At 38.5% G+C, this 12,081-nt stretch overlaps 1 protein-coding gene across 6 annotated transcripts in view; it reads right to left on the bottom strand.

Moving 5' to 3' along the window:
• The window catches only part of RAD54B (RAD54 homolog B), a 250,288-nt gene that overhangs the window by 206,237 nt on the left and 31,970 nt on the right, over window positions 1-12,081 (bottom strand). The window lies entirely within an intron of this gene.

Genomic DNA, 12,081 nt, shown 5'->3' with positions numbered 1-12,081 from the left:
TATAATTTACTCAATAGCATTTTATTTTCTCTGGCTTATTTTATTGTAAGAATATAGTATATAACATACAAAATGTGTTATTGTACTGTTTATGTTATTGGTAAGGCTTCCACTCAACAGTAGGCTATTAGTAGTTAAGTTTTGGGAGAATCAAAAGTAATGTGAATTTTCAACTGCACAGGGGGGTCAGCACCGTTAACCAGAGTTGTTCAAAGGTCAACTGTACATACAGTATAATCCCATAGGGATAGAAGGTAGGTACATACATATGTATGAAAATACACTCCAAAAAGGTTTAGAACTCCACTGTTCAATACAGTAGCCATGAACCACACACAGCTACTGAGCATTTTAAATGTGGTTAATGAAACCGAGGAACTGAATTTTAGATTTTATTGAATTGTTATTAATTTAAATTTAAAATTTTTAATTGAAGCAGCATATTTTCCCATTAAACATAACTTTATTGTTTTGATAGGATTACATTTTACTTAACCCTGAAACCGCATATGATACTGTTGTTTCTAATATTACTGACAAGAACTGCCTCCTTAGTCAAACTTTAGGTAGGCTCCTCTGAACCCTCTTCTCAAAAACTAGGCCTTGGCCACCGGCCAGGCCCAGATTTGGCAAGAATTCTACTAAACCAATTTATCATGAATGCCCCCACCCCTGATACCTAACCAAGTTCTTCTCAGTAATTTTTCACCCACTGACTCCCCACCCTCCCTCTTTGACTATAAATTCCTATGTACTGGGAGTTGAGTTCAATCTCTCTCCCCTACTGCAATAGTGTTGAGTTAAGTCTTCTTACCTGTTTAAATTGTCCAGTGAAATTTTTCTTTGACATTATACATAACCACATCACCAGCGTAGTCTATCTTAGCAAACTGAATGATTTTTTTCTATGCACTGATGTAACATTTAATGGATTTGTTTGAATATTTTATGTGAATAGCATAAATTACAGAGCTACCCTGTGTAAATTGTAATTGATTATAAATCTAAAATACTTATTACTGATTTGTGTTATAATTAAATTCTTTTTCTAACTATAAAAACAAGATGGGCAAATTTTTTAGTATAAAAAGGAAATATACTACTGATGCAGAAGCAAATGGAGATGCATACGCTAGTACTCCTATTGGAACAGTAAATTAAAAAAAAAAAGGCTGAAATAAGGCATATCACAAATTTCACAATGAACACCAGATACAAATTGCTACAGCAGAACAGGAATAAGCTGTTTATTGTGTAGAAATAATTTTAAGATAATAAACTAGACAACAGTAAGAGACATTATCAACAAATACATAGTAAATTTGAGAAGTCTCCTCTCAACAAAAAAGAACTGATGAAGTTTAGTACCTCAAATCAGAACTATCCAGAGATATTTTTAAGTAATATGTAACAAGGTCTGAGCTTGTAGCTTTGACTAGCTATAAAACAGTTTGGTTTCTTGCACAAAAAAAGAAAACCATTTTTAGGTGAAAAGATACTTTAAAAATATTTCAGTTACGGAAATTTTGTTAGAAAATTATGGGGAAAAGATTTTTTTTTAATGTATTTTTAAAATAAAATATCTTCAATTAAGTAACTAACAACTGCCTATAGAATATAAGACGTAACATATCAAACACCAATTGATTAAATACTTCTAAAAATCTCAAGTACTTTTCTTTAGAACTTTAGATTTAAATGAGTTGTACAATATAAGAGATACTGCCCTATTAAATACTTGTCATATTTTATCTCAAATGATTTCCAAATTTAAAAAGAAATGTTACCAATTCATAACCAAATATATATATGAACTCATGACATAGATATTTTTGAATCTTCAATGTCTGTCAAAGAAGAATTTCAGCTAGACATGGGGAAAAATAGTTCTACCACAATAGATGATGCTCTGTTAGGTTAGATAAAAAACATCTGGGTTTATTGAAATTCTAAAACAAGAAACTAATCTTTCACTTATTACTTTGTTCCACATACATTATGAAAATATTATGCTCAACTTTCTGAAGCAGCTTATGAAATGTGTCATGAAAATAGTTGTTAAACCATTTGGAATATGTGTGCAAGTGCTATGAATCACTACCAAAAGAAAAAGAACATAATTAATGATTTTTTTTTTTTTTGGTCTTTGCCAGTGCTTCTTGGTTGAGTCATGAAAAGTTTTATAAAGAATTATTTTATTCATTTGTGACAACATGGATGGATCTTGAGAGTATGATGCTAAGCGAAATAAGTCAGACAGAAAAAGCAGAGAACCATAGGATTTCACTGATATGTGGTATATAAACCAAAAACAGCAAAAGAACAAGACAAACAAATGAGAAAGAAAAACTCATAGACACAGACAATAGTTTAGTGGTTACCAGAGGGTAAGGGGGGTGGGGTGTGGGAGATGAGGGTAAGGGGGATCAAATATATGGTGATGGAAGGAGAACTGACTCTGGGTGGTGAATACACAATGGGATTTACAGATGATGTAATACAGAATTGTACACCTGAAATCTATGTAACTTTACTAAATATTGTCACCCGAATAAACTTTAATTAAAAAAAGAATTATTTTATTATTAACTCCAAATCATGATTTTCTTTAAACAAAAATAATGCCTGCCAAACACTCAGTAATCAAAGACAAAAAAATGATAATGCAATCTAGTACAGGTTAAGCAACAGGTCAGCCTCCTGCAGTAGCAGGGCAGTCTAGGTAGGAGGCAGATGGTGCCAGAACGAGAATCTGACAAAGCACATAAGATTATGTTCAATACATTACAACGCAACATGTGAGGAAGATGAGACTTAAGGGAAAAAAAAGGAAAAAAAAAGTCTACCACAGAAAGTAGGGTAAAAACTAGGGTGAATCCAAATCCTAAAAATCACTCAGTTACAGCATTTATATCTCACTCTTCATCACTGTGCTTTGGTAATGATTTTCCATGATGTTAAGCACTCAAGACAACCAAAACCTAGGTATCAGGGATCTTGAAAACACTTACAGAACCAAGAGCCTGAGAGAGAAAACCTCAATCCTCTTCCTATGGTTCTCTTTTACTTTAACACTACTACCACACTCACAACACTTCTGACACAAGATGTGTGGGTTTTCCCCACACCAAGCAATTCACTGACACCAGCTGGGTGTCCTACAATTCAACTCAATTTTTACACTACTATCTACCTGGATAGTGTCAGTCCCACAAGATGGTCCCCACTCCACTTCAGGTGCAAATCACAAGCTCAGGTTATCACCTGTTTCTGAGACGTTCCCATGACCCCCCCCCCCCCATCCTCGGGTTTGATTAATTTGCTAGAGAGGCTCACAGAACTCAGGAAAAAGATGTACTTTACTATTTACCAGTTTGTTATAAAAAGACATAATAAAGGATACAGATGAACATTCAGATGGAGGAGATTTACAGGGCAAGGTATGTGGGAAGGGGCTGGGAGCTTCATGCCTTCTCTGGGTCTGCGACTGCAAATACTGTCACATGTTCACCAACCCGGAAACTCTCCAAACCCATACTTTTGAGATTTTTATGAAGGCTTCACATCACATAGGCATGATTGAATATCAACTCCATTTCCAATCCCTCTCCATTCTTTACAGAATAAGGATGGGGTTGAAAATTGTAAGCTTCTAATTATGGCTTGGTCTTTCTGGTGACTAGTGTCCATCCAAGAACCCACCAAGAGTTACCTCATTAGAACAAAAGACATTCCTATCACCCAGGAAATTCTAAAGGAAGCAAGACTCCCAGTCAAGATGGCAGAGTACATAAATGCTGTGTTAGCCTATTTCCATGACCACATCAAAATTACAACTAAATTATAAAACCACCACCCTTGAGGACCACCTGAAGATGAGCCAAAGAGAACTCCTATAACTGAGGATATAAAGAAAAAACCATGTTGAGACGTGGAACAGTCAGAGAAGCAAAATGGGTGGCTCCTATATGCATGTGTGGCTACTAAGAATCAGGAAGGATATCTCAGGAGGGACTCCTCAGGAGCAAAGGGTACCCGCCCCACACCAGGCTGCTGTAGACCCAGGCATCCTCTTAAAGGGCCAGAGCACAGACTGACTTGCTCACAAACACTCACCCTAAGCTCCAGAGAAGGGACAGCAGCTCAAAAACCACCAGGGACATACAAGGAGTAACTGAATCTTATGGCTTCATGGCAAGGGCTAGAGGCACCACTGTTCTTTTGTTTAGCCCTCCTACCACACAGCTGGCAGGTGCAGGCAGTGGCAGGGGCAGGTGGGAGCCTATCTGAGTCTCCATCAACCTGGGTAACACTGCTAGCCCCATCCTGGTGACTCCCTAAGAGCTCACCCCAGCCAACTTGCACACCAGCCGAATCTCTTCCAGTAGCTCTTCAAAAGCAGCCCATGAATAAACATTCATAAAATCTCTCAAAGGTCCACAAACACCAAACAAACAGCGTCTAACCTCGGCATGCCCTACACCTCTTGGTAAGCAGCCCCAAGCCTGGTATTAGTGACAGCTGGCCTCAATTCGCAGCATAGCATCTCCCAGGCACCTCCAAGCCCAGCAAAAGCAGCTACTAAACCCAGATCACTCAGTAACTCCTACCAGGTGACACTGGACTGGGTACAGGCAGCAGCTGACAATGGCCTACACTGCAGTCCCTCCCAAGAGGCCCCAAAAATCAATACACCCAGTGGCCGGCTTCAGACCACACAAGAGAAAGCACCTAATTAGTTCCATAAACAAACCCAAAGGGTCGACTCAGGCAAAACAGCCCCGCTAAAGCAAATCCCACCCTGTGGCGTCAGCCCCTGAACAAGAACTCATTCACTGTAGTCACAACCAGTAGTCACAGCCAGTCAGCCTGAGAATCAATCGCACCAACTGAATTGCCAACAGCAGTCAAGGCTCAACTACAACAGAAGGGCATACACAACCCACACAAGGGACAGCCCTGGAGTACTTGGCTCAGGTGACAGAGAAACTGTGCCACTGGGCCCCACAGGACACCTACTACATTAGGCCAACCTGCCACGTCTGAGACACATAACAGATCTACCTAATACATAGAAACAAACAAAGGGAGCCAGCCAAAATGAGGAGACAAAGAAACATGTCCCAAATAAAAGAACGGGACAATCTCCAGAAAAAGAACTAAATGAAATGGAGCCAAGCAATCTACCAAAATAGACTTCAAAACACTGGTTAGTTATAAGGATGTCCAATAAACTTAGAGGAAGAAGAGGTGAACTCAGTGAGAACTTACACAAAGAGATAGAAACCATAAAAAAGAACCAGTCAGAAATGAAGAATACAATAACTGAAATGAAGAATACATTGGATGGAATCAACAGCAGATTAAATGAAGCATAGGATTGAGTCAGTGATCTGGAAGACAAGGTGAAAAAAACAGTCATTTGGAAGAGCAAAAAGAAATGAGAATCAGAAAACTTGAGGATACCTTAAGGGACCTCTGGGCAACATCAAGTGTACCAACATTTACTTCATAGGGGGACCACAAGGAGAAGAGAGAGAGCGAGGAATTGAAAACCTATTTGAAGAAATAATGACAGAAAACTTCCCTAACCTGACAAAGGAAATACACATCCAAGTTCAGGAAGTGCAGTTATCCCCAAGCAAGATGATCCCAGAGGCCTACACCAAGAAACATCATAATTAAAATGGCAAAGTTTAACGACAAAGAGAGAATCTTAAAAACAGCAAGAGAGAAGCAGTTAGTTACCTACAAAGGAGTTCGCATAAGACTGTCAGCTGATTTCTCAACAGAAATTTTGCAGGCCAGAAGAGACCAGCACAAAATACTCAACGTGATGAAAAGTAAGGATCTACAACCAAGATTACACACCACCCAGCAAGGCTATCATTTAGAATTGAAAAACAGATAGCTTCCCAGCCAAAAAAAAGCTAAAGGAGTTCATCACCACCAAACTGGTATTACAAGAAATGTTAAAGGGACTTCTTTAAGAATTAAAAAAAAAAAAAGATAAAAATATGGATAATAAAATGGCAATAACTACGTACCTGTCAATAATTACTTTAAATGTAAATGGACTAAACACTCCAATAAAAAGGCATAAGGGTGGCTGAATGGATACAAAATTAAGACCCATACATATATGCTCCCTCCAAGAGACCGATTTCGGATTGAAAGACACACACACACACACACACACACACACACACACACACAGAATGAAAGTAAAGGGATAGAAAAAAACATTTCATGTAAATGGAAATGAAAAAAAAATCTAGACCACATAAAACAAAACCTACAACAAGAGACAAAAAGGGACATTACATAATGCAATCCAACAACAGGATATAACTCTAGTAAACATTTACACTCCCAATGGAGAATCACCTAAATATATAAAGCAAATAGTGATGAATATAAAAGGAGAGATCCACAGTAATATACAAATAGTAGAGGGCTTTAATACCCCACTGACATCAATAGACAGTCATTCAGACAGAAAATCAACAAGAAACAAGTTGCTTTAAATGACACATTAGAGCAGATGAATTTGATATTTTTAGAACATTTTACCCCAAAGCAGCAGAATATATATTCTTTTCGAGCACACACAGAACATTTTCCAGGATAGACCACATATTTGGCCACAAAGCAAGTCTCAATAAATTTAAGAAGACTGAAATCACATCAAGCATCTTCTCCAATCTCAATGGTATGAAATTGGAAATCAATCAGAAGAAGAAAACTGAAAAACATACAAGCACATGGAAGCTAAATAACATGTTTCTAAACAATGAATGGGTTAACAATGAGATCAAGGAAGAAATCCAAAGATAACTTAGATAAATAAAAACGAAAACACAAGGACCCAAAAATCTATGGGATACAGCCAAAGAAGTTCTATGAGGTAAATTCATAGCAATACAGGTGTCCTTCAAAAAAAAACAAGAAAGATCTGAAATAAACAATTTAACCCAACATCTAAAGGAATACTAGAAATGAGAACAAACAAGGCACAAAGTGAGCAGAATTAAGGAAATATAAAGATCAGAACAGAAATAAACAAAATAGAGTCTAAAAAAATACATAAATCAATGAAACTAAGAGCTGGTTCTTTGAAAAGGTAAAAAAAAAAAGATAAACCTTTAACCAGATTCATAAATAACAAAAGAGAACCCAAATAAATAAAATCAGAAATTAATGAGCAGTGACAACTGACAGCACAGAAATACAAATAATTGTAAGAAACTACTACAAATAATTATATGCTGACATACTGGACTACCTGGAAGAAATGGATAAATTCCTAGAAAAATACAATCTTCCAAGATTGAATCAAGAAGAAACAGAAAGTGACCGGCCCAGTCGCTCAGGCGGTTGGAGCTCCGTGCTCCTACTGCCAAAGGCTGCCAGTTCGATTCCCACATGGGCCAGTTGGCTCTCAGCCACAAGGTTGCCAGTTCGACTCCTCGACTCCTGCAAGGGATGGTGGGCTCCGCCCCATGCAACTAAGATTGAGCACAGCACCTTAAGCTGAGCTGCCGCTGAGCTCCCACATGGCTTGATTGGAGAGCGTCCTCTCAACCACAAGGTTGCCGGTTTGACTCCCGCAAGGGATGGTGGGCTGCACCCCCTGCGACGAGCAACTGGCAGCTGGACCTGGCACTGAGCTGTGCCCTCCACGGCTACAATTGAAAGGACAACAACTTGACTTGGAAAAAATCCTGGAGGTATATACTGTTCCCCAGTGAAGTCCTGTTCCCCTTCCCCAATAAAATCTTTAAAAAAATAAAAAGAAGAAGAAGAAGAAGAAATAGAAAATATGAACAGAACAATAACTACTAACAAAATCGAACCAGTAATCAAAAAACTCCCAACAAACAAAAGTCCTGGACCAGATGGCTTTACAGGTGAATTTTAGCAAACATTCAAAGAATTAACACCTATCCTTCCCAAACCATTCCACAAAATTGAAGATGAGGGAGGGCTCACAAGGTCATTTTCTGAGGTCAGCATTACCCTGATTCCAAAACCATAGAAAGACATTACAAAAAAAGAAAACTATAGGCCAATATCTTTGATAACATAGATGCAATAATCCTCAACAAAATATTAGCAAGCCAAATTCAGCAATCCACTGAAAAGATTATACACCATGATCAAGTGGCAGATGCAAGGTTGGTTCAATATCTGCAAGTCAGTTAATGTGATACAACACATAAACAAAATGATGGATAAAAATCATATCATATCAATAGATGCAGAAAAAGCATTTTCAAAAGCTAGCTTTCATTTATGATAAAAACTCTCAGCAAAGTGGGAACAGAGAGAACATACCTCAACATTATAAAGGCCATATATGACAAAACCACAGCTAACATCATACAGAACGGTGAAAAGCTATTATAAAAGTGTTTTCCTTAAGATCAGTACAAGACAAGGATGTCCACTTTCACCATTTTTATTCAACATAGTATTAGAAGTCCTAGCTACAGCAATCAGAAAAGAAAAAGAAATAAAAGGTATCCAAATTTGAAAGGAAGTAGTAAAACTGTCATTATTGGCAGATCATATATAGAGAACCCTAAAGATTCCACCAAAAACTATTAGAACTGATAAATAAATTCAGTAAAGCAGCAGGACACAAAACTAATAAAAGTTTTGCAAAGCAAAGGAAACCATCAACAAAATGAAAAGACAACCTACTCAATGGAAGAACATATTTGCCAATGATACAACCAGAAAGGAGTGAATATCCAAAATATATAAAGACTCATACAACTTAACACCAAAAAAACAAACAATCCAATTTAAAAAATGGACAGAGGACCTGAATAGACTTCTCCAAAGAGGACATACAGATGGCCAAAGACGTGAAAAAATGTTCAGCAACATTAATCATCAGAAAAATGCAAATTAAATCACAATGAGATATCACCTCACACCTGTCAGAATGGTTATCATCAATAAATCAACACGTGACAGCAGGATGTGGAGAAAACAGAACCCTTGTGCACTTCGGTCGGATTGCAAATTGGTATGGTCACTATGGAAAACAGTATGAAGGTTCCTCAAAAAAATAAAAACAGAATTAGCATATCACCCAGCAATCCCTAGATTTATCTGAAGAAATTCAAAACACTAATCTGAAAAGATATATGCATCCCTATGTTCATTGCAGGATTATTTACTATAGCCAAGATATGGAAGCAACCTAAGTGTCCATCAATAGATGACTGTACAAAGAAGATGTACATATATACAGTGGAATATTAGTCAACCATAAAAGAATGAAATCATACCATTTGCAACATTGATGGACCTAGAGGGTATTATGCTAAGTGAAATAAGTCAGACAAATACCGTATGATATTTACGGTATTTGTAAATATACCGTAAATATATAAGAAAGACAAATACCGTATGATTTCACTTATATGGGGAATATAAAAAACAAAATAAAAAAACTAACAAACCAGAAACAAAATTATAGACATAGAGAACAAACCGATGGTTGCCAGATGGCCAGGGGGGTTGTAGAGCTGAGTGAAAAAGGTGAAGGGAGGGAGACTGGGATGGCTCAGTTGGTTAGAGAGTGAGCTCTGACCAACAGGGTTGCCGGCTGGATTCCCACATGGGACAGTGAGCTGCGCCCTCTACAACTAGATTGAAAACAATGAGCTGCCGCTGAGCTTCCAGAGGGGGCTGAGCTTCCAGAGGGGCGGCCGGATGGCTCAGTTTAGAGCACCAGCTCTCAACAACAAGGTTGCTGCTTCAATTCCCGCATGGAATGGTGAGCTGCGCCCCCTGCAACTAAAGATTGAAATGGCAACTGGACTTGGAGCTGAGCTGCGCCCTCCACAACTAGATTGAAGGACAACTTGGAGCTGACAGGCCCTGGAGAAACACACTGTTTCCCAGTATTCCCCAATAAAATAAAATAAAATAAAAAAAGGTGAAGGGATTTAGAAATACAAATTGACAGTTACAAAATAGTCACAGGGATGTAACGTATAGCATAAGCAATATACAGTAATACCTCGTTTTTCGAATGTCTCCAATGATGAACATTTCGGTTTATGAACGCCGTAAACCCGGAAGTAAATGCTTCGGTTTTCGAACACGCCTCGGAAGTCGAACATGTCATGAGGCTTCCACTGAGTGCAAGATCCTGGAGGCCTAGCTGTCGGCTGTTGAGTCCTGAGCACCCGCACAACACAGAGGTGATATTTGGGCTTATTTGGTGACTCTGTGCAATCAATATGTGCTCATCTCATCTCAGGAGCACTCTTGCAACCAATTTGTTTTTGTGACTCTGTGGAACCCAGTGCATAAATCTGTTCAGCTACCGTGTTTCCCGAAAATAAGACCTAGCCGGACAATCAGTTCTAATGAATCTTTTGGAGCAAAAATTAATATAAGACCCGGTCTTATATATTATTATATTATTATATAATTATATTATCATATTATATTATATAAGACCGGGTCTTATAGTAAAATAAGACCAGGTCTTACATTAATTTTTGCTCCAAAAGATGCATTACAGCTGATATTCCGACTAGGTCTTATTTTCAGGGAAACACAGTAATCTCAGGAGCTCTCTTGCAACCAATTTGTTTTCGTGACCGTGTGCAATCAGTCTGTGTTCATGTCATCTCAGGAGCCCTCTGCCAATCACCCCTTGTTGTGAGAAATGGATAAAAGCTGCAAAGCAGGAGAATCATTAACAACAATAGCGGTGAAGAAGGAAATTATTTCCAAACATGAAAGTGGTGTCCGTGTATGTGATCTGGCAATGCAGTTTGGTATTGCCAAATCTAGAATTTGTACCATCTTAAAAAATAAAGAAGCCATTAAAGGAGCCAATGTTGCAAGAGGTGTTAAAACACTTACAAGACAAAGGACACAGACAATTGAAGTGGAAAAACTGCTTTTCAGATGGATAAATGAAAAACAGTTGGCCATGACAGCATTTCTGAGAGCACAATTTGTGAAAAAACCTTACATTTGCATGCTGACCTCATCAAAAACACCCCTGGAACAAGTGCTGAGAGTGATATTTTCAAGCAAGTGGAGAGTGGTTTGAAAAGTTTAAGATAAGTGGCATACACGATGTGGTGAGACACGGTGAAGCTGCCAGTGCCAACAAAGAAGACGCCAATCAATTTGTTTTGGAATTTAAAGATTATGTAGAGGCAGAGGGTTTCCTTCCCCACCAACTTTTCAACTGTGATAAGACAGGCCTCTTTTGGAAGAAAATGCCAAAGAGGACCTACATAACAAAGGAGGAGAAATCATTGCCAGGATACAAGCCCATGAAAGACAGGCTAACCCTTTTGTTTTGTGGGAATGCAAGTGGGGTTTTTAAGTTGAAGCCTTTGCGAGTCTATCATTCTGAGAACCCCTGGGTATTTAAGAAAAACAATGTCATAAAAAGCAAACTGCATGCGATGTAGAGGGCAAACAGCAAAGCTTGGGTAACCAGGCAGTTTTTTATTGAGTGGGTTCATGAAGTGTTCGGGCCAAGTGTAAAAAAAATACCTTCAAGACAAAAATCTTCCAATGGAGTGCCTGCTTGTTATGGATAATGCTCCAGCTCACCCCCTAGGCTTAGAGGACAAGTTGATGGAAGAGTTCAGTTTTATCAATGTAAAGTCTTTGGCCCCCAACACGACTCTTCGCATCCAGCCCATGGACCAGCAGGTCATATCTAATTTTAAGAAGCTTTACACCAAAGCACTGTTCTAAAGGTGCTTTGAGATGACCTCGGACAGAGGTAACCCTTAGAGAGTTCTGGAATAATCATTTCAATATTCTACATTGCTTACATCTCATAGACAAAGCATGGAGGGATGTGTCTCACAGAACGAAGAAGTCAGCATGGAAGAATTGTGGCCAGAAGCTGACCCTGAACATGTATATGAGGATGTTGAAGAGGATGCTCCTATTGTTGAGGATATTGTGTCTCTGGGAAAGTCCATGGGCTGGGAAGTGAGCAGTGATGATGTGGAGGAGTTAGTGGAGGACCACAAGACTGAACTCACCACAGAAGAACTTCAGAACATTCTGACGGAGCAG

Source organism: Rhinolophus sinicus, chromosome 6 (genome assembly GCF_057876585.1).
Source record: "Rhinolophus sinicus isolate RSI-liver-muscle chromosome 6, RSI-T2T, whole genome shotgun sequence".
Taxonomy (NCBI): Eukaryota; Metazoa; Chordata; class Mammalia; order Chiroptera; family Rhinolophidae; genus Rhinolophus; species Rhinolophus sinicus.
This window is presented reverse-complemented; position numbering and strand designations above follow the sequence as displayed.